Raw genomic sequence first — 25,034 nt, 5'->3', positions numbered from 1 at the left:
ACCTCCTAGCAGGGGAGGTGGCCTGAAATACTGTGGGTCTTACCGGGATTGGTTGAGACTACTGGATCCCAGCCCCCGGAAGCAGGAGATCCAGGACTGGAGCGCAGGTGCCCACTGTCGAACCCTGCGCGCCGGCGCAGATGTCCGTGCGCCGGCGCAGATGCCGAACTTCCCCAGCAGGATGTGGAGGAGGAGCCTGCTGAGGACGAGCGCGCCGCCCCCCAGAGGCAGGACAGCGGGGACGAACAGCGGCGGAAGGAGTCGGCGCCGCTGGAGAGGCAGGAAGAACGGCACGCCGGGACCCGGAAGAGGAGCGGCCGAAGCAAGCAGGGACAGCGCACCGGCGAGCAGAAGCGGAGCGACGAGGGTAAGTAGCGGCCGTAACAGTACCCCCCTCTTTAAAATTCCCTCTCCCAAAACTAGACAGAAATTTGTTTAGCAGACGAGGTGCATTAATATTTTCTCGCGGCTCCCACGATCTCTCCTCAGGACCGAAACCCCTCCAATCCACCAAAAAAAATTCTCTCCCTCGAACCCTCTTCATAGCCAAAATATCCCTAACCTCAAAAACGTTATCAGCACGAACAGGCTGAGGAGAGGTACAGGAAGATGGATGGAAGCGGATAAGAATAACAGGTTTGAGCAAAGACATATGAAAGGTATTAGGAATACGGAGCGAGGCGGGCAACTTCAGCTTGTAGGCGACATCGTCGACTCAGAATCTCAAAAGGACCGATGTAGCGAGGACCAAGTTTACAAGATGGAATCTTGAGTCTAATGTAACGTGAGGAAAGCCAGACCTTGTCACCGGGTAAAAACGGAGAAGAATATAAACGTCTCTTGTCAGCATGTCTTTTCATCCTAAGAGATGCTTTACTGAGTGCTTCTTTAACCTCTGCCCATATAGAAGAAAAGTCCGAAATTACAGAATCAGCTGCTGGTACTCCAGACGTAGAGGAAACTGGGAGAGGCATATTTGGATGTTGACCAAACACGATGAAGAAAGGAGATTTTGCAGTGGATTCATGGGAGTGATTATTATAGGCAAACTCAGCCCAGGGCAGAAGACTGACCCAATCATCCTGGTGGACATTAGAAAAGTGACGTAGGTAGGCAGCCACAATTTGATTCGTTCGTTCTGCTTGCCCATTAGTTTGAAGATGATAGGCAGACGAAAAATCTAGAGTCACCTTCAAAAGTTTGCATAACGCCTTTCAAAAATGAGACGTAAATTGTACTCCTCTGTCGGACACGATGTTTTGAGGAAAACCGTGAAGTTTGAAGATTTTCGAAATAAAGATCTTTGCCAACTCTGGAGCCGAAAGTAGACCGGGCAGAGGAAGAAAATGAGCCATTTTGGAAAACCGATCTACCACCGTAAGGATGACTGTACAACCTGAGGAATTCGGTAAATCGGTGATGAAGTCCATGGCTATATGCTGCCACGGACTAGAAGGAATGGGAAGAGGAAGCAGACCTCCGCGAGGAAACCGTCTTGGCACTTTATTCTTAGCACAAGAAGAACAAGAAGCGACAAACTCCTCGATATCTTGACGTAACGCAGGCCACCAGTAGTAGCGGGCAATGAGAAGGTAGGTCTTCTTTATCACAGCATGGCCTGCCAATTTCGAGGAATGTCCCCAGCGAAGCACCTTCTCTCTGGCAACCTCTGCCACAAGGGTTTTACCGGGAGGAGGACAGATCATGCTTAAAGGAGCCACCGTGACAACTTTGCAGGGATCCAAAATATATGCTGGTTCCTCATCGACATCCTCTGGCTGTGAAAGCCTAGATAGTGCGTCAGCCTTGAAATTTTTGTCACCAGGCCGGAAGCGAAGCTCGAAGTCGAAGCGAGCAAAGAACAAAGACCAACGAGCCTGCCGTGGATTAAGTCTTTGTGCAGTCTGAAGATAGGCCAAATTTTTGTGGTCAGAGAAAATTACGAATGGATGAACAGCTCCTTCAAGAAGATGCCTCCATTCCTCCAGAGCTTGCTTAATGGCCAAAAGTTCACGGTCTCCAATAGTATAATTGCGTTCAGAGGCAGAAAATGTTTTAGAAAAGAATCCGCAAGGAACCAGTCGACCCGCAGGAGATCTTTGGGAGAGCACCGCTCCGGCTCCCGTGGAGGAGGCATTCACCTCGAGAACAAATGGCTTGTTAACCTCAGGATGGTGCAATGCTGGAGCGGACGAAAAAGACTGCTTTTTGGAACAAAGGCGTTCTCGGCCTCCGGGTCCAAATCTTAGGGTTGGAACCCTTGTGGGTGAGGGCTGAAAGAGGCTGAATTACAGAGGAAAAATGGGATATGAACTGCCTGTAGTAGTTAGCGAATCCCAGGAACCGCTGGATAGCCTTTACACCATAGGGACGTGGCCAATTGAGAATGGCATTCACTTTCTCAGGGTCCATCTTAAGACCCGAATCCGAGATAATGTATCCAAGAAAGGGCAAAGAAGTTTGTTCGAAGAGACACTTCTCATACTTCGCATAAAGACGATTCTCTCTCAAACGTTGCAGTACCAAACGAACACTTCTTCTGTGGGACGGCAAATCCACTGAGAAGACCAGGATGTCATCTAAATACACCACAACACAGGAGTAGAGAAGGTCACGGAAAATATCGTTAATGAACTCCTGGAAGACTGCTGGTGCATTGCAGAGGCCGAACGGCATGACCAGGTATTCATAATGACCGTCTCGGGTGTTAAAAGCAGTTTTCCATTCATCGCCGGCACAGATACGAACAAGGTTGTAAGCTCCCCGGAAATCTAACTTAGTAAAAATTTGCGCCCCTCTAAGTCGATCAAAGAGCTCTGGAATGAGAGGTAGAGGGTACTTGTTCTTGACCGTGATGTTATTTAAGCCTCTGTAGTCGATGCAGGGTCGAAGCGAACTGTCCTTCTTCTTGACAAAGAAAAATCCCGCACCTGCAGGAGAAGAAGACTTTCGAATGAATCCTTTAGTCAAGTTTTCTTGGATGTATTCAGACATCGCTCTGGTCTCAGCAGAAGAAAGTGGGTAAATTCTTCCTCTAGGTGGGGTGGAACCGGGAAGAAGCTCGATCGGGCAATCATAGGAACGATGCGGCGGAAGACTCTCAGCCTCTTTTTTATCAAAAACATCTGCAAATGTCCAGTATGGAGAGGGTAATCCGGAGGGAATGGAAACTTCCTGAGGAGGAACTACAGGACTAACGGACTGTAGGCATTGCTTTTGACAAGTAGATCCCCAACGGAGCACGTCTCCCGAACGCCAGTCCAGAGTAGGTTCATGAGTTCGGAGCCACGGTAACCCAAGTAACAGAGCATGGGCGAGGTTAGGCAGGACGTAAAAGGTGATCTTCTCACGATGTAGGGCCCCGATCCGTAGTTCGACCTCCTCCGTAATTAGGGTAATGGCGTCTTGCAAGGGTCTCCCATCTACGGAAGCAATCAGACGAGGAGTGTCCAGAGAGGTAACTGGAACGCAAAGTCTCCGAACCGCCTCAAGGCTGATAAAATTGCCCGCCGTGCCCGAATCCACATACGCAACCTCGGAAAAACGCTTAAGGTTAAGAACAAGTAGGACAGACAAAAACAAGGGTAGAGAGGAATCAGAAACACCTAGGGAGGCCTCTCTTACCTGTCCTAGGCGGAGGAGTTTTCCGGTCGCTCAGGGCAGGATCGCAGCAAGTGAGAAGCGCTACCACAATAAAAGCAGAGTCCTTGGGAACGTCTCTCCCGACGCCGTTGCTCTGCCATCTTAACACGATCTACTTGCATGGGCTCAGGTACGGATGCAGCAGGGGACATCAAAGGGCGCGGACTCCCAGACCTACGGACTGATGGTATGGAGCGAACTGGCCTCCTTTCCTTGGCTCTGCCATCTTAACACGATCTACTTGCATGGGCTCAGGTACGGATGCAGCAGGGGACATCAAAGGGCGCGGACTCCCAGACCTACGGACTGATGGTATGGAGCGAACTGGCCTCCTTTCCTTGGCGGTCTCACGAGTTCGCTCTTGGAAGCGTAGGTCTATGCGCGTAGACAGAGCTATGAGGTCTTCTAAAGAGGTAGGAGTATCTCGTTCAGCCAACTCATCCTTTATCCGACTGGACAGACCACGCCAGAAAGCGCCGACCAAAGCCTCGTTGTTCCACCCCAGCTCAGAGGCTAAAGTACAGAAGCGGATGGCATATTGGCCTACCGTTAGAGAGCCTTGCTAAAGATTAAAAAGAGACTCCGTCGTAGAAGCTAAGCGCCCGGGCTCATCAAAAACCCTGTGAAAAGTTTCCAGGAAGAAAGCTAACTGAGAGACTATGGGATCATCCCGCTCCCACAGGGGATTGATCCAAGCTAAGGCCTCCCCCTCTAAATGGGACATGATAAAAGCTGTTGTGAATTCTGTGGTTGAGCTCCCTCCTGTGGTCATGAGTGGTACTTTGGCTGGTTCTGTCTATGAGCTTCCTCTGGTGGATGTGAGTGGGGCTGCGGCTTCTGAGTGTCCTTCCTCAGGTGTCGAGGTTAAGTCGTTAGGTGCTGCTCTATTTAACTCCACCTAGTTCTTTGTTCCAGTATTGGTCTTGCTCTCTCCTGGATCGTCTTGTGGCCTGTCTGCCCTGCATAAGCTAAGTTCTGCTTGTGTTACTTTTGTTTGCTAGTTTTTCTGTCCAGCTTGCTTTATTGGTTTTTCTTGCTTGCTGGAAGCTCTGGGACGCAGAGGGAGCACCTCCGTACCGTTAGTCGGTGCGGCGGGTCTTTTTGCGCCCTCTGCGTGGTTGTTTGTAGGTTTTTGTGCTGACCGCAAAGTTATCTTTCCTATCCTCGGTCTATTCAGTAAGTCGGGCCTCACTTTGCTAAAATCTATTTCATCTCTGTGTTTGTATTTTCATCTTTACTCACAGTCATTATATGTGGGGGGCTGCCTTTTCCTTTGGGGAATTTCTCTGAGGCAAGGTAGGCTTATTTTTCTATCTTCAGGGCTAGCTAGTTTCTCAGGCTGTGCCCGAGGCGCCTAGGTCTGGTCAGGAGCGCTCCACGGCTACCTCTAGTGTGGTGTGATAGGATTAGGGATTGCAGTCAGCAGAGTTCCCACGTCTCAGAGCTCGTCCTATGTTGTTAGTAACTATCAGGTCACTTTGTGTGCTCTTAACCACCAGGTCCATTGAGTTTCTGAACCACCAGTTCATAACAAAGCCACTTTGGCCCGATCAGTCGGGTATTGTTGGGGAAGAAGTTCGAAGTGGAGGCGGCACTGGTTCAGGAACCCCCTACAGAGTTTGGGATCCCCGCTATACCTGGGAGGTTTGCCGAGACGAGGTGGCGGGTGGGGTAGAGAAGAAGAATTTGAGTCTTGTGAGACCACCTGAGCGGAGGACGCAGAGACGCACTGCAGGTTGAATAAGCGGTCGTCAATGGAAGCTATATAAGTCAGCATGCGCGCCTGCGTATCACGCTGCTGGGAGAGCTCTTGCTGAAGACCCGCTAAATGAGTAGCACTAACTGGGTCGGCGGCCTGTAAAGAGGTCAGACGGGACTCCATGTTTTTCATAAAGGACATGATGCGCTGTTGGTTGTCGCACAAATGTGCCAATTCCTTTTGGGCAGAAAACGCGGCACCTGCGGGGTCCATGGCCTGAGTGTTCTGTTATGTTATCTGAGGCGAAAGCAAGAGTGGACCCTCTGGACCGTGGTAAGGTACTACCTCTGGGCGAGCTGACCTGGTGTTAACCAACCCCTATACAGGGACTGGCTGGGGCAGGCCCGAAGAAGACCAAACCACAGTAGCAGATACCAGAAGGGACGGCTCAGGAGCAAAACAAGAGAGGAAAACAAAAGCGGAAACACAGGAACGGGAACACACAGGAGCGGGGAAGGAGACGAAAAACAACGGAGGACACGGAGACTGGAAACTAGGCTGTACTGAGGAAAAGCTGAGACGGAGGCGAAACTGTAGAGAGAAAGAGAGAGAGAGGACGGGATAAATGGAGGCACAATAACGAGAGGCAAGCGTAGAACACAGGGCTAGCACAAAGCACAAGGCGAGAAGGGACCAGAGGCAAAAGCACAGGCAAATGACACTCAGGCACCTCCTAGCAGGGGAGGTGGCCTGAAATACTGTGGGTCTTACCGGGATTGGTTGAGACTACTGGATCCCAGCCCCCGGAAGCAGGAGATCCAGGACTGGAGCGCAGGCGCCCACTGTCGAACCCTGCGCGCCGGCGCAGATGTCCGTGCGCCGGCGCAGATGCCGAACCTCCCCAGCAGGATGTGGAGGAGGAGCCTGCTGAGGATGAGCACGCCGCCCCCCAGAGGCAGGACAGCGGGGACGAACAGCGGCGGAAGGAGTCGGCGCCGCTGGAGAGGCAGGAGGAACGGCACGCCGGGACCCGGAAGAGGAGCGGCCGAAGCAAGCAGGGACAGCGCACCGGCGAGCAGAAGCGGAGCGACGAGGGTAAGTAGCGGCCGTAACACTGTGCCACATATAATGCTCTGCACCGTTCATTATGGCCCCATAGATGCTCCACATAAAGCTGTACCATATATAATGCTCTGCACCGTTCATTATGGCCCCATAGATGCTCCATATAAAGCTGCTCCATATACAGTGGGGCAAAAAAGTATTTAGTCAGTCAGCAATAGTGCAAGTTCCACCACTTAAAAAGATGAGAGGCGTCTGCAATTTACATCATAGGTAGACCTCAACTATGGGAGACAAACTGAGAAAAAAAAATCCAGAAAATCACATTGTCTGTTTTTTTTAACATTTTATTTACATATTATGGTGGAAAATAAGTATTTGGTCAGAAACAAACAATCAAGATTTCTGGCTCTCACAGACCTGTAACTTCTTCTTTAAGAGTCTCCTCTTTCCTCCACTCATTACCTGTAGTAATGGCACCTGTTTAAACTTGTTATCAGTATAAAAAGACACCTGTGCACACCCTCAAACAGTCTGACTCCAAACTCCACTATGGTGAAGACCAAAGAGCTGTCAAAGGACACCAGAAACAAAATTGTAGCCCTGCACCAGGCTGGGAAGACTGAATCTGCAATAGCCAACCAGCTTGGAGTGAAGAAATCAACAGTGGGAGCAATAATTAGAAAATGGAAGACATACAAGACCACTGATAATCTCCCTCGATCTGGGGCTCCACGCAAAATCCCACCCCGTGGGGTCAGAATGATCACAAGAATGGTGAGCAAAAATCCCAGAACCACGCGGGGGGACCTAGTGAATGAACTGCAGAGAGCTGGGACCAATGTAACAAGGTCTACCATAAGTAACACACTACGCCACCATGGACTCAGATCCTGCAGTGCCAGACGTGTCCCACTGCTTAAGCCAGTACATGTCCGGGCCCGTCTGAAGTTTGCTAGAGAGCATTTGGATGATCCAGAGGAGTTTTGGGAGAATGTCCTATGGTCTGATGAAACCAAACTGGAACTGTTTGGTAGAAACACAACTTGTCGTGTTTGGAGGAAAAAGAATACTGAGTTGCATCCATCAAACACCATACCTACTGTAAAGCATGGTGGTGGAAACATCATGCTTTGGGGCTGTTTCTCTGCAAAGGGGCCAGGACGACTGATCCGGGTACATGAAAGAATGAATGGGGCCATGTATCGTGAGATTTTGAGTGCAAACCTCCTTCCATCAGCAAGGGCATTGAAGATGAAACGTGGCTGGGTCTTTCAACATGACAATGATCCAAAGCACACCGCCAGGGCAACGAAGGAGTGGCTTCGTAAGAAGCATTTCAAGGTCCTGGAGTAGCCTAGCCAGTCTCCAGATCTCAACCCTATAGTTGAGTTTATCATATAGCAAACCCAAGGATAACCAAAAGAGAATCCCCTTTGTTTCTACTTTTCATCCTTTCTCCAACCTGGTACAGTCTACCATCAAGAGACATTGGAACATTCTAACCAAAAGTTATCCCAACATTCCAGAGTTCAAAGTACCTTTCCTGTCATGTTTTAAGCGAGCCAGGAATCTTAAGGATAGGTTGGTCAAGGCAGATGTTGGCCCAGGCACGATGGTCCCCAAGCAAACCTTTCTACAAACCCAGAGACGAGGCACATTTCCCTGCCTAAACTGTCTGCAGTGCAGCAACGTTCAAAAGGGTCCCTCTGTCTTCCACCCACAAACTGGTAAGGCGATTCCTATCAAAGGGTTCTATACCTGTGAATCCACATTCGTGGTCTATCTTATCAAATGCCCTTGCGGTTTGGCCTATGTGGGGGAGACCACACAAACAGTGAGGGATAGGGTGGCCCAACATAAATCCACCATTCGATGTAATAAGACGCACCTACCCCTCCCATATCATTTTTCTGAAAAGAATCATAGCATTGCCCAACTCCGTTTCCAGGTTCTAGAACAGGTAGACACCCCTAGAAGAGGCCAAAACCGTATCAGTATGCTCCAAAGGAGGGAAGCATACTGGATTTATACACTACAGACTCTAGAGCCTAAGGGATTAAACAGGGACTATGACGTCTCAGCTTTTTTGTAATATACTGTGTACGTTTAGAGCTTATTTGATGATGTATATTGACCTTGTCTAACTATTGTTGTTTCAATTTTAAATGTCTCATACTTTCCCCTTGTTCCTCCACAGAACCGTTAATTGCACCTTTTTGCACTGAGCACTGGCTTTATCTCACATGGTAGAGTATCCCCATATAATGCCATTATATTATAGAGTGTTAAACATATAGCACCTGTGTGACCACCTTAGGGACCTGCTCTGATTTCTGCTAGTGGGTAGATTGCCTTTAACATTGGTCCCCAACCTTGCCTATGTATCCGTTCCAGCCTCTCCTTCAGCACTTCGGTGCTCTTATGGCCCGCCCTGCGCCCTACCCTCCCATGTACACGGCTTCAGTTATCATGGACAGCGCTCCCATTCTCTAGTTCCTATGCGCAGGCGCCGTTAGCGCTATAGCTAGTCCCTATGCACAGGCGCCGTTAGCGCTTTAGCTCTCTAGGGTTCCCCTCATGTCGGCTCTTTCTCTGCGCATGCGCAGCCTCGCTAGTCAGGTGGTTTCTATGACGCGATGGGTCAGCTGACTCTCTGGCAGCGCGCACTTATATCCGGAAGTGCCGCGGCTTGTCAGCAGTCCCGGGAGCCACGCGATCTCTGCAGCACCGCGCCAGCACTCCCTGAGGTTACAGGTATAGTAGCGCTCCCTCTTTACAGCGCCCTCCTTCATGTCCCCTTCCCCCCCAGTCCTGCACTTATCTTGGCTCTGTTACCTACTCCCTGTTTCTCTCCTGTATAGCGCCACTACCCTAGCGAGCATCTCGCCTCTCTGCAGCGCTAATCCCCTATACCTCCAGACTCCTAAAGGTAACTACGATTATATCAGGGGTGTTTTCCCATCTTGGGTTACAGACAGAGCCAGTGCTATGTATGATGTTATACCTCTATCCTGTTATGTTCCTCAGGCGCCTTTTTCTCCCGGACTCCATCTGCAGTTAGCACCTTGAGGGCTGACACATTTATATTTCTTGTGGCTTCCAGGTATTGTTTAGGACCTTGGGGGACATATTACCCCAGTTACATGCATTGCACTCTGTGGTTATACCCACACATCTAGATACAGGCTCCTGGTGGTCACACATGGGGCGGTTCTCTCTTATGGCATGTTTAATAGGATTTTATGCCCAGTCGCTCTGTACCATATCTACACTACGGCATTATTGTATGTATTCATATATCTGTTTTTATGTTTTAGGCAGCTCACCCTGCACCTTAGCCATAAGACCCCGCGTCTTGGGAGGTCACCTCAGTCTCTGTATCCTTTTGGGGTGGTCAGTCGGTTTTCATTTTATTAGTCCTTCGGCTAGACTCGGTCCGGTCACTTCACAACAGTTTTCCTTTACACGTTCACGGTCCTTAGCATCTCCTGAACGAGACCCACGCCTCACGGCACACCAGGTTGGATCCACCTAGACCGCCACCATTGTTGTTCGCCACTTAACATGTGATGTAGTTTTTCTTTTTTGATGAGCAGAATGTACTATACGCATATAATTGTACTGTGCATCTTGTATTTTGTCTAAAAAACTTCTTTTTTGTTCTTTTGCATATGTGTTTCAGTATTCAAAACTGTTTCTGATGAAGGTCTTGTGATTAGACCGAAAACGTTTAATTTTGAACTGGATGCACTGAATAAATGAACTTCTCAAATTGCATAACTATCTCCTGAGTGCCAAGTAATTTATTGCTTATATTTGACGGGTTGGATACCTAACTTGTGCACCACCAAGAAGCCCTGAGTGCCGTGTCCTCTATTGCTATATGCTGAATCCTTGCACGAGCACCTCGGACAATGTCAAATGAGACCTTTTCCTTCAATGCAACAGAAGCGGCGGAAATTCTTTCAAAAGTAACCGCATCTAGCGATTTCCTTCAAATCCCTACTAAGGAACTCAAGAATCGCGACTTGGAACGTGAGTCTAGAAGAGCAGTTAATCTAGAACTGCACATCATCACGATAGCTGAGTACCTCCGAGTCCAGAGGATCCCACGGGGCCTACGGGTCCCTTTACAACCGACCTTCTTCAGGGAAGATAAAGATTACTGTACAAAGTTTGAACACATTCTGAACAAATGCTCAGCGGACCTCATGACCTTAACCCTCTCTTTTCTCCAGAAGAACCTGGATACGGTAAACGCCCAAATAAATGCTATCGAAAGCCAATTGACCAGCACTATGCCCCAGGAGGAGTTCCAGGAACTCAAGATAAAAAATCAAGAACTATTACGATCACACAGATTGGAATTAGAAAAGAGGAAAAGATCAAAATTCCTACGAGACACCGAGGATTATTTACAGAACCGAGTCTACCAGTGGCGGGATACTCGGCATTCCACCAGACGACACAGCTCTCTAAGCTCTTCTGGTTCCATCGACAGCAGGCCCGGCACCTCAAATTCTTCCATCTCCCACTCTTCTTTTTTAGGGAACAACCGCGGTCGCCAAAAGGGAAAACGAGGCGGGGGGGCCAGTGCCGCCGGGGAACCCAGAAACCAGATGGCAACACGCTCACAGGTAAGGACCTCCCACTGGTAGTAAATATCTCCTCGAAAAATTTGGACACACATCAACTGGCTGTACTTCAGAAGGGTTTATCCTTCTGTCCTATGTACAAGTTTAACTCATTTGAACTCAATATGGACCTACAGAGGTTTTATCGCAACCTCAGACTACGTGTCCAATTCTCGGAACAATCTCCTGCATTGAATCCTTCAAGGCAGGACAAGACCCTACTTGAACTCCGCGACCTGGGCCTACGAATCCGCAGTTCTTACATGCCACCACGGTCTAATCCACCGGTGGAAACTTTTGTTTCCCTTGTCGAGAGAGACATTAACACATTGACTCGAGAGATGGATCGGGGGAAGTTCCATTTTCACACCAATCTCTCACACTCGGAGAGACTTTCGCTGGAGCAACTATCGTCAGATAAATCTTTAATAATTAAACCAGCAGATAAGGGTGGGGCGACGGTCGTCATGGATAGGACAGACTACCTTGAGGAGGTGTTTAGACAATTAGGGGACACTATGGTGTACAAAGTAATACCACACAATCCTTTGAATCAGTTGGTCCAAAAAATCGCACCTATCATAGATTTTCACCACCAAGCAGGCACTATCGACAGTAAAATGAGGGATTTCCTCATTAAAAGGGACCCCATCACCCCCATATTTTATGTTTTACCCAAAATACATAAAAGACTAGTCAAACCACCTGGACGGCCTATTGTATCCCTGACCGATTCGGTCCTGTCTCCATTATCAATGGTGCTGGAGAAAATCCTAACGCCACTAATTAAAACCACCCGCTCTTTTCTGCTGGACACTAATGACTTTATTCAAGTTATTAAAGCCCTGGGCCCTATATCTCCCTCTTCCCTTTTAATTACTTGGGATGTTAACAGCTTGTACACTTCAATAGTCCACGAGAAAGGCTTAGCAGCTACGGACAGACTCCTGAGTGATAACAAAGTAGATATCAAAATCCGCCATTTCTGTGCCGACCTTTTGGGCTTGGTACTTAAAGAAAACTACTTTATGTTTCAGGACACCTTTTATGCCCAACAACAAGGCACAGCAATGGGTGCGAACGTAGCGCCCCCTTACGCCGTAGCGTATATGGCGGCCTTTGAAAATGACTACGTGTATAATCATCCCCTATTCATGACTCACTGCAGGGTTTGGCGGAGATATATCGATGATATATTTTGCATCTGGGACGGTCCCCTGGAGTCACTCCTGCCTTTTGACCAACACATCAACAGCATCTGGCCTGAACTCAAATTTTCCATACAACATGACACACATAGGATCAGCTTTTTGGATACCTTGATTTACAAGGAGAGGGAGGGCCACTTGGCAATAGATTTATTCACTAAACCAACAGATCGCAATGGTCTTCTACATTTCACCAGCTGCCACCCACCCTCCATTAAGAACTCCATTCCCAAATCGCAGTTCCATAGAGTTGACAGGATTGTCTCTGATGAAAATATCAGAAAAACCAGACTCATTGAGATGGAACACAAATTTACTGACAGGGGTTATCCCCAAGGGGTCTTGACGGATGCCAAACGGAGTTTATCATATAGCAAACCCAAGGATAACCAAAAGAGAATCCCCTTTGTTTCTACTTTTCATCCTTTCTCCAACCTGGTACAGTCTACCATCAAGAGACATTGGAACATTCTAACCAAAAGTTATCCCAACATTCCAGAGTTCAAAGTACCTTTCCTGTCATGTTTTAAGCGAGCCAGGAATCTTAAGGATAGGTTGGTCAAGGCAGATGTTGGCCCAGGCACGATGGTCCCCATGCAAACCTTTCTACAAACCCAGAGACGAGGCACATTTCCCTGCCTAAACTGTCTGCAGTGCAGCAACGTTCAAAAGGGTCCCTCTGTCTTCCACCCACAAACTGGTAAGGCGATTCCTATCAAAGGGTTCTATACCTGTGAATCCACATTCGTGGTCTATCTTATCAAATGCCCTTGCGGTTTGGCCTATGTGGGGGAGACCACACAAACAGTGAGGGATAGGGTGGCCCAACATAAATCCACCATTCGATGTAATAAGACGCACCTACCCCTCCCATATCATTTTTCTGAAAAGAATCATAGCATTGCCCAACTCCGTTTCCAGGTTCTAGAACAGGTAGACACCCCTAGAAGAGGCCAAAACCGTATCAGTATGCTCCAAAGGAGGGAAGCATACTGGATTTATACACTACAGACTCTAGAGCCTAAGGGATTAAACAGGGACTATGACGTCTCAGCTTTTTTGTAATATACTGTGTACGTTTAGAGCTTATTTGATGATGTATATTGACCTTGTCTAACTATTGTTGTTTCAATTTTAAATGTCTCATACTTTCCCCTTGTTCCTCCACAGAACCGTTAATTGCACCTTTTTGCACTGAGCACTGGCTTTATCTCACATGGTAGAGTATCCCCATATAATGCCATTATATTATAGAGTGTTAAACATATAGCACCTGTGTGACCACCTTAGGGACCTGCTCTGATTTCTGCTAGTGGGTAGATTGCCTTTAACATTGGTCCCCAACCTTGCCTATGTATCCGTTCCAGCCTCTCCTTCAGCACTTCGGTGCTCTTATGGCCCGCCCTGCGCCCTACCCTCCCATGTACACGGCTTCAGTTATCATGGACAGCGCTCCCATTCTCTAGTTCCTATGCGCAGGCGCCGTTAGCGCTATAGCTAGTCCCTATGCACAGGCGCCGTTAGCGCTTTAGCTCTCTAGGGTTCCCCTCATGTCGGCTCTTTCTCTGCGCATGCGCAGCCTCGCTAGTCAGGTGGTTTCTATGACGCGATGGGTCAGCTGACTCTCTGGCAGCGCGCACTTATATCCGGAAGTGCCGCGGCTTGTCAGCAGTCCCGGGAGCCACGCGATCTCTGCAGCACCGCGCCAGCACTCCCTGAGGTTACAGGTATAGTAGCGCTCCCTCTTTACAGCGCCCTCCTTCATGTCCCCTTCCCCCCCAGTCCTGCACTTATCTTGGCTCTGTTACCTACTCCCTGTTTCTCTCCTGTATAGCGCCACTACCCTAGCGAGCATCTCGCCTCTCTGCAGCGCTAATCCCCTATACCTCCAGACTCCTAAAGGTAACTACGATTATATCAGGGGTGTTTTCCCATCTTGGGTTACAGACAGAGCCAGTGCTATGTATGATGTTATACCTCTATCCTGTTATGTTCCTCAGGCGCCTTTTTCTCCCGGACTCCATCTGCAGTTAGCACCTTGAGGGCTGACACATTTATATTTCTTGTGGCTTCCAGGTATTGTTTAGGACCTTGGGGGACATATTACCCCAGTTACATGCATTGCACTCTGTGGTTATACCCACACATCTAGATACAGGCTCCTGGTGGTCACACATGGGGCGGTTCTCTCTTATGGCATGTTTAATAGGATTTTATGCCCAGTCGCTCTGTACCATATCTACACTACGGCATTATTGTATGTATTCATATATCTGTTTTTATGTTTTAGGCAGCTCACCCTGCACCTTAGCCATAAGACCCCGCGTCTTGGGAGGTCACCTCAGTCTCTGTATCCTTTTGGGGTGGTCAGTCGGTTTTCATTTTATTAGTCCTTCGGCTAGACTCGGTCCGGTCACTTCACAACAGTTTTCCTTTACACGTTCACGGTCCTTAGCATCTCCTGAACGAGACCCACGCCTCACGGCACACCAGGTTGGATCCACCTAGACCGCCACCATTGTTGTTCGCCACTTAACATGTGATGTAGTTTTTCTTTTTTGATGAGCAGAATGTACTATACGCATATAATTGTACTGTGCATCTTGTATTTTGTCTAAAAAACTTCTTTTTTGTTCTTTTGCATATGTGTTTCAGTATTCAAAACTGTTTCTGATGAAGGTCTTGTGATTAGACCGAAAACGTTTAATTTTGAACTGGATGCACTGAATAAATGAACTTCTCAAATTGCATAACTATCTCCTGAGTGCCAAGTAATTTATTGCTTAAATACTTTTTTGCCCCACTGTATAATGCTCTACACCGTTCAGTATGGCCCCATAGATGCTCCACAGAAAGCTGTGCCATATAAAATGCTCTGCACCGTTCAGTATGGCCCCATAGATGCTCCACATAAAGCTTTGTCATATAGAATGCTCTGCAACGTTCATTATGGCCCCATAGATGCTCCATATAAAGCTGTGCCATACAGAAAGCTCTGCACCGTTCAGTATGGCCCCATAGATGCTCCATAGAAAGCTGTGCCCCGTATATAAAGCTCTGCACCGTTCAGTATGGCCCCAGAAATGCTCCATATAAATCTGTGCTATATATAATGCTGCTGCTGCTGCAATAAAAAAAAAAATTATATACTCACCTCTCTTGCTTGCAGCTCCTCAGCGTCCCTTCTTGGCGTCTCTCCGCACTGACTGTTCAGGCAGAGGGCGGCGCGCACACTATACGTCATCGCGCCCTCTGACCTGCACAGTCAGAGCAAGAGGACGCGTAAGACTGAGCGGCGACCGGCGGGTGGAACGTGGACAGGTAACTATGACATACTTACCTGCTCCCGGCGTCCCTGGCTCCTTATCCCGGACAGCTGGTCTCCGGGTGCCGCAGCCTCTTCCTCTGTCAGCGGTCACCTTTATCGCTCATTAGAGTAATCATGAATATGCAGCTCCACCCCTATGGGAGTGGAGTCCATATTCATAACTTGAATGAGCGGTCCCACGTGACCGCTGAACAGGGGAAGAGCTGCGGCACCGAAGACCGTGGGATGGGCAGGGGGAGCGCCGGGACTAGGTGAGTATGCGACATGCTCTCTCCCCCTCGCCCGCCGACCCTGCCGCCGACCGTGACTCGAGTATAAGCCAAGAGGGGCACTTTCAGCCCAAAAATTTGTGTTGAATTTCTCGGCTTATACTCGAGTATATTTGGTAGATTCTGGGGCGGCCGGGAATTTCATCCAACTCTTGTTAGGAGACTACGGATTCCAGTCAGATCCCTGGAGACTCCTCGGCAGATTGCGTCAGTCGACGGTCAGTCCTTGCGGGAGTCCGTTACTTTGGGGACCGAAGAACTGGAACTTTAAATAGGAATCTTGCATCGGGAGAAGATAGTCTTTTATGTGCTGCCTTCGTTGTCCCACACAATTCTACTTAGACCTCCTTGGTTGAGGACTGACAAACCTTATCTTGACTGGCGGTCTGGTGATATTCTGTGTTGGGGACTGTTTTGCCCGAGCAACGGTCTGCGGCCAGTTTTGCCGAGGAATTCTTCTCTTCCAAATCCGGTGTCCTCCAATCTACTTTCTAGCTATTGGTCCTTCCAGGATGTCTTCAATAAAAAAGAAGCAGAGATCTTACCACCGCATCATCCATATGACTGCCCAATTGTTCTTGTTCTGGGTTCTACTCCGCCCAGAGGCCGAATTTTCCCGTTGTCTCCCACTGAGACGCAAGCTATGTCCGAATATGTCTAGGAGAATTTAGCTAGAAGCTTTATTCGCAAGTCCTCCTCTCCTGCAAGTGCAGGTTTTTTCTTCGTCAAGAAGGATGGCTCCCTCCGTCCATGTATTGACTACCGAGGTCTTAACAATCTCACGATTAAGAACTAGTATCCGCTACCGCATATTCTGGAGTTATTTGACCGCCTTAGGGGAGCTCGTATCTTCACGAAATTGCATCTTCGCGGAGCGTACAACCTAATTCATATTCATTCTGGAGACTAGTGGAAGACTACCTTTAACACCCGAGACGGCCATTATGAGTATTTATTCATGCCCTTCGGTTTGTGTAACGCTCCTGCAGTGTTCCAGGAGTTTGTGAATGATGTTTTCCGGGATCTGTGCCGAAGGGATCATGTGACCTACACCCATCACCAGGATGAAAAGGGGTGGTGCGCTCGGAACGTTAGGAAATGCGTACCCACCACAGTGCCACCTAGTGTCAAAGTTGATACCGCCACTATTCCGCCGGTTACAGAGCTTGCAACTCCTCATACCAACACTACTACCACTGTATGCATAATCACCACCACTGAGACAACTCCTGTGGCAACTGCACTAACTGACATACGTACTCAAGCCACGCAAACTTTGATAGCAGCTAATGACTTGACCATTCATAAGAGGCAAACCCATGACGTTGATCTGGCATCAGATGAGGATCTAAATACAAATCTTTCCAGGCCAGGAAGTGTTTGATACCGACTGGTGCCTTGGCAACTGCTATAATAGAAGAAAGAAAATCTAAAAAATGACTGTAAATAGTTAAAAATTTACCCATTGCTGCAAGTTTCAAAAATGACTGCACCGTTTAAAAGTTCATTGAACCCGACCAGGATTTCTACTTAAAGGGGTCCCACGTTAAAAGGGATCCTATGTTTTGCATAGTTGCCTTCCATTTAACCCCTTCCCGACCTGTGACACATCGTATGCATCATGAAAGTCGGTGCCAATCCGACCTGTGACGCATATGCTGTGTCCGGCAGATTCGTTACAAGTACATTTTGATCAATGTGATAGAACCTATCACAGCGATCAAAATAAAAAAAATAATAAATAAACTCCCCCCTCCTTTATCACCCCCATAGGTAGGGACAAAAATAAAATAAAGAAAATATATATTTTCTCCATCGTCTCATTGGGGGACACAGGACTGTGGGGTGTATGCTACTGCCGCCAGGAGGCTGACACTAAGTAGATACAAAAAAAGTTAGCTCCTCCTCCATAGTATACATCTTGCCACTGGCCCTGACAGCTCCAGTTTATGCTTAGTGTCCGTAGGAGGCACATCTCTGGGTTTTCCCAGATGTGTTTTTCTCTGAAGATAAGACAGGGGCGACGGACCCTTTTGAAGGGTTCCGATCTCCCCAAACCAACAACGGGCGAGCACATGGAGTGTCGCCTCCACGTATCCTCTCCCACGACGTGGGATTTTTTGCCGGACTAAGAACCTGACCACCCTGAGGTAACGGAACCCTAGGTTGTACAGGCATTCATTCCTTGTCCGTGCAGCCTCCACTTCATCACCAATGCACTGGCTACGGTATTTAAAGGAGGCAGACGGTCCCTCTCCTCACCTTCTGAAGGGTGTAAGGAGTTAGGGTGCCTGCACCGTCTTTCCATATATATATAGATATATATATTTATATGTGAGTTTTTTTGTCTGACCTCATGCGCTGTCAGAGGGCTGCAGGGGGGGCTCCTGCTTCATCGCGCATTCTGCTGGTACTGCACAGGTGGCGACTATTTCCGGCGCTGTGCTGGGTTCCAGCGTTATTTCCCATAAGCAAGGACATGGGCGTCTTCAGCAGGGGCATGGGCGGAAGTCCCGCCCCTTTTTTTCGGCGGCTTCCGGTTCTTTGTGAGGCCTGAGACATTATGGATCTTGTAGTCTGGGGCATGGGCGGAAGTCCCGTCCCTTTTTCGACGGCTTCCGGTTTTCTGTGCGGCCTGTGGCATTATGGGTCTTGTAGTCTGGGGCTTGGGCGGAAGTCCCGCCTCCATCGGCGGCGGTTTACTTCCGGTTTCGCACACCCAGCTTTCCTGGAAGAGCAAGGGAAGGAGTAAAATCTAGTCCCCTGCTTCGGCCTAGTCAGGGTCCATGCGCGGTAACTCCTCCCACTTTCTCAGGCATCCGCCCTGTAATCTAGTTCATACAGTGGGGCAAAAAAGTATTTAGTCAGTCAGCAATAGTGCAAGTTCCACCACTTAAAAAGATGAGAGGCGTCTGTAATTTACATCATAGGTAGACCTCAACTATGGGAGACAAACTGAGAAAAAAAAATCCAGAAAATCACATTGTCTGTTTTTTTAACATTTTATTTGCATATTATGATGGAAAATAAGTATTTGGTCAGAAACAAAATTTCATCTCAATACTTTGTAATATATCCTTTGTTGGCAATGACAGAGGTCAAACGTTTTCTGTAAGTCTTCACAAGGTTGCCACACACTGTTGTTGGTATGTTGGCCCATTCCTCCATGCAGATCTCCTCTAGAGCAGTGATGTTTTTGGCTTTTCGCTTGGCAACACGGACTTTCAACTCCCTCCAAAAGTTTTCTATAGGGTTGAGATCTGGAGACTGGCTAGGCTACTCCAGGACCTTGAAATGCTTCTTACGAAGCCACTCCTTCGTTGCCCTGGCGGTGTGCTTTGGATCATTGTCATGTTGAAAGACCCAGCCACGTTTCATCTTCAATGCCCTTGCTGATGGAAGGAGGTTTGCACTCAAAATCTCACGATACATGGCCCCATTCATTCTTTCATGTACCCGGATCAGTCGTCCTGGCCCCTTTGCAGAGAAACAGCCCCAAAGCATGATGTTTCCACCACCATGCTTTACAGTAGGTATGGTGTTTGATGGATGCAACTCAGTATTCTTTTTCCTCCAAACACGACAAGTTGTGTTTCTACCAAACAGTTCCAGTTTGGTTTCATCAGACCATAGGACATTCTCCCAAAACTCCTCTGGATCATCCAAATGCTCTCTAGCAAACTTCAGACGGGCCCGGACATGTACTGGCTTAAGCAGTGGGACACGTCTGGCACTGCAGGATCTGAGTCCATGGTGGCGTAGTGTGTTACTTATGGTAGACCTTGTTACATTGGTCCCAGCTCTCTGCAGTTCATTCACTAGGTCCCCCCGCGTGGTTCTGGGATTTTTGCTCACCGTTCTTGTGATCATTCTCACCCCACGGGGTGGGATTTTGCGTGGAGCCCCAGATCGAGGGAGATTATCAGTGGTCTTGTATGTCTTCCATTTTCTAATTATTGCTCCCACTGTTGATTTCTTCACTCCAAGCTGGTTGGCTATTGCAGATTCAGTCTTCCCAGCCTGGTGCAGGGCTACAATTTTGTTTCTGGTGTCCTTTGACAGCTCTTTGGTCTTCACCATAGTGGAGTTTGGAGTCAGACTGTTTGAGGGTGTGCACAGGTGTCTTTTTATACTGATAACAAGTTTAAACAGGTGCCATTACTACAGGTAATGAGTGGAGGAAAGAGGAGACTCTTAAAGAAGAAGTTACAGGTCTGTGAGAGCCAGAAATCTAGAGGGGGGGCTGTATGGGGCGCAGCTAAAAGGAGGCCCCCACATGACTGCGTTGCCATGGGAGCAGTGCAGTAGGTTTTCTTTTAAAAAATAAAGGTGTTATTGAGTAAAGGAGCCCGGGGATTGGAAGAGTAGGATTTGGGGTGGGGATTTATGCAAAAAGGGAGGTGGGGGCTTGGGAAAGTGCGGGAAAAGGGGAGATCAGTTACCTTAGACGGGCGAAGTGAGTGGACCTGCTGCCACATCCCTCTCACCATGTCTTCTGTGGACAGCCTGGTAGCTCAGCTTCGTCGGGAGGCCAGTTCCAGGAGGGCCGGATGGCTGGAGGAGCAGCTCACAGGGCTGCTCGGAGGCAGTGGGAGCCAGGACAGCGGGAGCCGGGGCAGCAGAACCAGGCGGTCTAGGCCGCCAGACAGGCTGTCCCCCGACACTACACCGCGCGGCAGGCGCAGGCCGCGGAGCCCCTCCAGGGACCCTGCGGGGGCTGGGGGACGCGGCCGATCCACCTTGCCTGCCCCCTCCCCCGGCAGGAATCCACCCGGCGGCCCTGCCGGCACGAGGCGGCACGGTGCTGGGCGAGCGGTGCAGACGCGGCAGGACGCCGGCGCTGCACAGGATGTCAGGGCCGCACTTCCGGTGCGGCCTAGCAGAGGGCGCGGCGGCGCCGCAGCACCGATAGCAGCAGCTTCTACCCGCCGGGGAGCACCTCCCGCGGTGGCGGCAACACGAGCAGGGGGACGGGGAAGGAGCCCAGCGGCGGTGGCAGCATCCACCAGGCAGGAGCCGGGGAGTATCGCGGCGGGCGCAATTGCGGCGGGGGCACCCGGATCCCATCCCCCCAGTGCGCCTGGCTCTGCGACAGGACGGCAGAGCAGACTATCGGGCAGGACAGCGGCGGCATCACGGCAAGGAGCGGGTCGCGGTCGGGCCGCAGGAGCGGCGTCCAGAGGAGACAGTCCAGCGGCTGGAGGCAGAGGAATCACGGAGCCGGACAGATCCAGATCCAGCAGGAGGTCGAGGGACCGGTCGCCTTCGCCAGTCTCGGTCCCCCTGGTGACGTGGAGGCCAGGGGCGCGGGCCTGGGGCAGATGAGCGGCAGCGATGATTCCGGGAACGAACATCGCGACGAAATGGACCAGCAGGATTCAGGAAGCACGGCTGGTGGGGACACAGCACCTGCGCAGCCACGTGAGTACATGTCCAGTCTTTCCCCAGTGCCGGGTGTTTCGGGTGTGGTGGAGCGGGGTGGGGGCTGTAATGAGGTCCCGGGGGTCAGAGAACTTCTAGCGGGTATGTCGCAGATTTTGCGTAGATTGGATGGGGGCGGGGGTAGCTCAGTTGCTAACAGTGTGGGATCGTCGCCCGCTGGTGCCTGGGTGTCAGTTGCCGGGGGCGTAGCAGGGGGTTCGAACGAGATTGCGAGCTCGGGTAGCGGGACACCTGTTTCTGTGGCGGGGGTGTCGGTGTCGGTACAAACGGAAACGGGAAAAGGTGATACCGTTAAGTTAGACGACAGGGCAAAAGGCGAGGTATATGTGTGTTTTGAGGGTCCGCTGGGGGCCCATTTGAAGAAAGAAGTCAAGGAAAAGATTTGGAAAGATGAATACGTAGAGATTTTCTCTCTCCTTCCTTTAGAAAAATTTAACTTGGATAAAGGAAAGAAAGACGACAGCAAAAAGGAAGAGGAAGAAAAGAGGCGTTGGCGCCTTATTCCTCAGACGTTCGTTAACTGGCAGCAGGCCTTTGCCATTCTAGCGAGTGTTATAGGGGAGAAATTCCCCGAGAATTGCTCGGGCCTGTTTTGTTATTTGGATGCTATTGGTGAGGCGCATCGTACCTACGGGGGCCAGGCTTGGCTGAGATACGATGAACAGTTCAGGCAGCGAAAAGCAGTGAGGCCGGAGATAAGGTGGGACCAAAAAGACATCGGGTTGTGGCTGAAGGTGATGGCTCCGGTGCGTTATGGGCAGTCCTTTCAGGGGGGAGGGGGGGGTAGCAGTCAGCAGTCAGGACAAAGTGGAGGACACGGGTCTCAGGGTTCAAAGGAAAAATCTGGGACATGCTGGCAGTTTAATGAGGGCCAGTGCAAGTATGGCACCACTTGTAAATTTAAACACGTGTGCTCCCATTGCAACGGGGCCTCTCACGGAGCCGCTAAGTGTTTCAAGAAATCACGTGGTAAGCCATCAGTGGGTGGCGGTCAAGGGGGTGACTCCGGTGAGGGTTCAAAAGATGGCCCCCTATCTAAGTAGATACCCGGATGTTAAAAAGGCGGAGGTTATTAGGGACGGTTTTCTTGAGGGGTTTAAGATCCCTCACCCGATGCATGTTGTTCCTTTTTCTACAAAAAATTTGAGATCAGCTGGCTTGCATGCGGAGGTGGTTTCGGCTAAATTGGCAAAAGAGGTTGAGCTGGGAAGAATGGCGGGGCCTTTTAGTTCGTTGCCCATGGCGGGTGTAATTGTTTCCCCGCTTGGGGTGGTGCCCAAGAAGGAGCCGAACAAGTTCCGGCTAATTCAGCATCTTTCATATCCCAAAGGATCCTCGGTTAATGACGGGATTGCGGAGGAGTTGTGCTCCGTTGTTTACACATCGTTTGATGCGGCTGTTCGGTGGGTGCGAATGTACGGGCCTGGAGCATTGCTGGCAAAAACGGACATCGAGTCGGCATTTAGGCTCTTGCCGGTGCACCCGCAGAGCATTCCTTTGTTAGGTTGTTGGTGGGAGGGTGGTTTTTACTTGGATAGGTGTTTGCCTATGGGATGTTCTATTTCCTGTGCATTGTTTGAGACTTTCAGTACCTTTTTAGAGTGGGTAGTGAGAGATGTATCGGCCGTTCCTTCTGTCATTCACTATTTGGATGATTTTTTGTTTGTTGGTCCACCGGATTCAGCAGTGTGCTGTCATTTACTTGGGACCATGGAATGGGTGGCCGGACAGTTTGGTGTTCCTTTGGCACAGGGAAAAACGGAGGGCCCCTGCACGGTCTTGAGTTTCTTAGGGATTCTCATTGATTCTGAGAAAATGGAGTGTAGGTTGCCTGATGATAAGTTGGAGTTGCTTAAGCGAGAGGTGAGTCGGATTGGAAAATTGCGGAAGACTTCATTGAAGGAGTTGCAGTCGCTGCTGGGCCGCCTGAATTTTGCTTGTCGTATTATGCCAATGGGCAGGATATTTTGCCGCAGATTGTCCAGGGCGACGGCTGGAGTTCGGTCGGCTCATCATTTTATTCGTTTGGGTAGAGAGCATAAGGAGGACCTTCTTGTTTGGCAACGTTTTTTGGAAGGCTATAATGGCAGGTCGCTTATTCAGCAGGAGGATCTGAATGCTTTTGATTGCGAGATCTACACAGACGCAGCAGGTGGAGTTGGTTATGGGGCCTACTGTGGAGGAAAATGGAGCGTCGGGGTGTGGCCAGAGGATTGGCGAAAGAAGGGGCTCACCAAGAATTTGGCATTGTTGGAGTTGTTCCCGATTGTGGTGTCAGTGTTTGTTTGGGGTGACAGCTTTCGTGATCGGCGAGTACGTTTCCATTGCGATAACTCGAGCGTGGTGGCCGTGATTAACAGCTTATCTTCTTCTTCCCCTCCAGTAATTAGGTTGGTCAGGGAGTTGGTACTGAGATGCTTGGAGTTGAATGCATGGATTACGGCGGTGCACGTGCCAGGAGTTCAGAACAATATAGCTGATGCTTTGTCTCGTTTGCAGTGGGACCGATTCCGGGATTTGGCTCCAGATTCGGAGGCGGCAGGAGCAGCATGTCCTTTGCATCTGTGGCAGGTGGTTACGGAAGGGGAGGCCGATTGATCCAAGCCTCGGTGTCAAACAGGACATGGTCAGATTATGCGGCGTCATGGGCCATGTGGGAAAGTTGGTTGTTTCAATGCGGCTCGGCTGAGTCAGATAGCGACAGGGCAATGGCGTTATTGGCACTGGTAGGTAAGGTCGTGGAGTGGGGTTGGTCCGTGTCTAGGTTAAACAAGTTTATAGCAGGTTTGGCTTTTGGTTTTCAGTTGCAAGGATTGAGGGACGTCACAAAGGACTTTGTTATACGGCAGGCGTTGAAAGGTTTTCGTAAGGGTAATTCGACTTTTGATAAGCGCAGGCCCATTTCTTTTGGGTTGTTGCAGCGGTTAGGGGAGGCCTTGGGCGTAATTTGTTCATCTCAGTTTGAGGTGGTACTGTTTCAATTGGCCTTTTCTCTAGCGTTTTTTGGTGCTTTGCGTCTGGGTGAATTGGTTTCCCCGAGCAAGGACAGGTCAGGTGGTCTTTTGGCGGAAGATGTGGTTTTTTGGGAAGGGGGAGTTGCCTTTTGGATAAGGCGTTCAAAGACGGATCAGCTAGGTAGGGGAAAGAAAGTAGTGCTAGGAAGGGTGGCGGGTAGCGGGATGTGTCCGCAACGCTGCTTAGAGGCATATTGGAATTTGTCATCAGTCAGGTCAGGCCCTCTGTTGCAACACCAAGAGGGGGATTTCTTGTCACGTTTCCAGTTTGTAGCCATTTTGAAGAAGGGCTTGGGTTTGCTGGGTGTTAACCCGGAAAATTTCGGCTCGCATTCTTTTAGGATTGGGGCCGCATCTGAGGCCGATGGTTTGGGCCTTGGGCCGGAGGTGATCAAGAAAATAGGCAGATGGAGTTCTAATCGTTACCTGTCTTATGTGCGGCATTAAATCAACAATGCGGGGTGAAGAGGGACGTCTTTGCGGATTGTTAATTATGGTTGTGTTTTTCAGGTCGTACCCCTCTTTTGGCGTGGATTGTCGGACACTCTTTCGTTTATTGGGGCGCCCTCCGGGCCGATGCGCACGCGAATGGTAGGCAACTGGGTTTCGGCCGAGAGGCAGTGATCATCCGTTGGATGGGGACTCGTGGTATGTCGTGGCGTAGTTTTTTGCCGGAATTCTCCCGCGCCGCCCGTCTGGATCGCCCTCCGGATATTTTAGTGGTTCACTTGGG

General features: G+C 49.6%; 2 long non-coding RNA genes across 2 annotated transcripts; both read left to right on the top strand.

Annotated features, from left to right (window-relative positions):
• Positions 1–8,598: 8,598 nt before the first annotated feature.
• Positions 8,599–10,020, top strand: LOC138680596 (uncharacterized). The gene is made up of 3 exons (XR_011321677.1): positions 8,599–8,652; positions 9,724–9,783; positions 9,889–10,020. It is a non-coding gene; the product is annotated as an uncharacterized lncRNA (long non-coding RNA).
• A 3,393-nt stretch (positions 10,021–13,413) lies between these two features.
• On the top strand, positions 13,414–14,835 carry LOC138680595 (uncharacterized). Its single transcript, XR_011321676.1, has 3 exons — positions 13,414–13,467; positions 14,539–14,598; positions 14,704–14,835. It is a non-coding gene; the product is annotated as an uncharacterized lncRNA (long non-coding RNA).
• The last annotated feature ends 10,199 nt before the right edge of the window (positions 14,836–25,034 follow it).

Source organism: Ranitomeya imitator, chromosome 5, assembly GCF_032444005.1.
Source record: "Ranitomeya imitator isolate aRanImi1 chromosome 5, aRanImi1.pri, whole genome shotgun sequence".
Taxonomy (NCBI): Eukaryota; Metazoa; Chordata; class Amphibia; order Anura; family Dendrobatidae; genus Ranitomeya; species Ranitomeya imitator.
The sequence above is the reverse complement of the archived record's forward strand: the minus strand, read 5'-3'. Positions and strand labels throughout refer to the sequence as shown.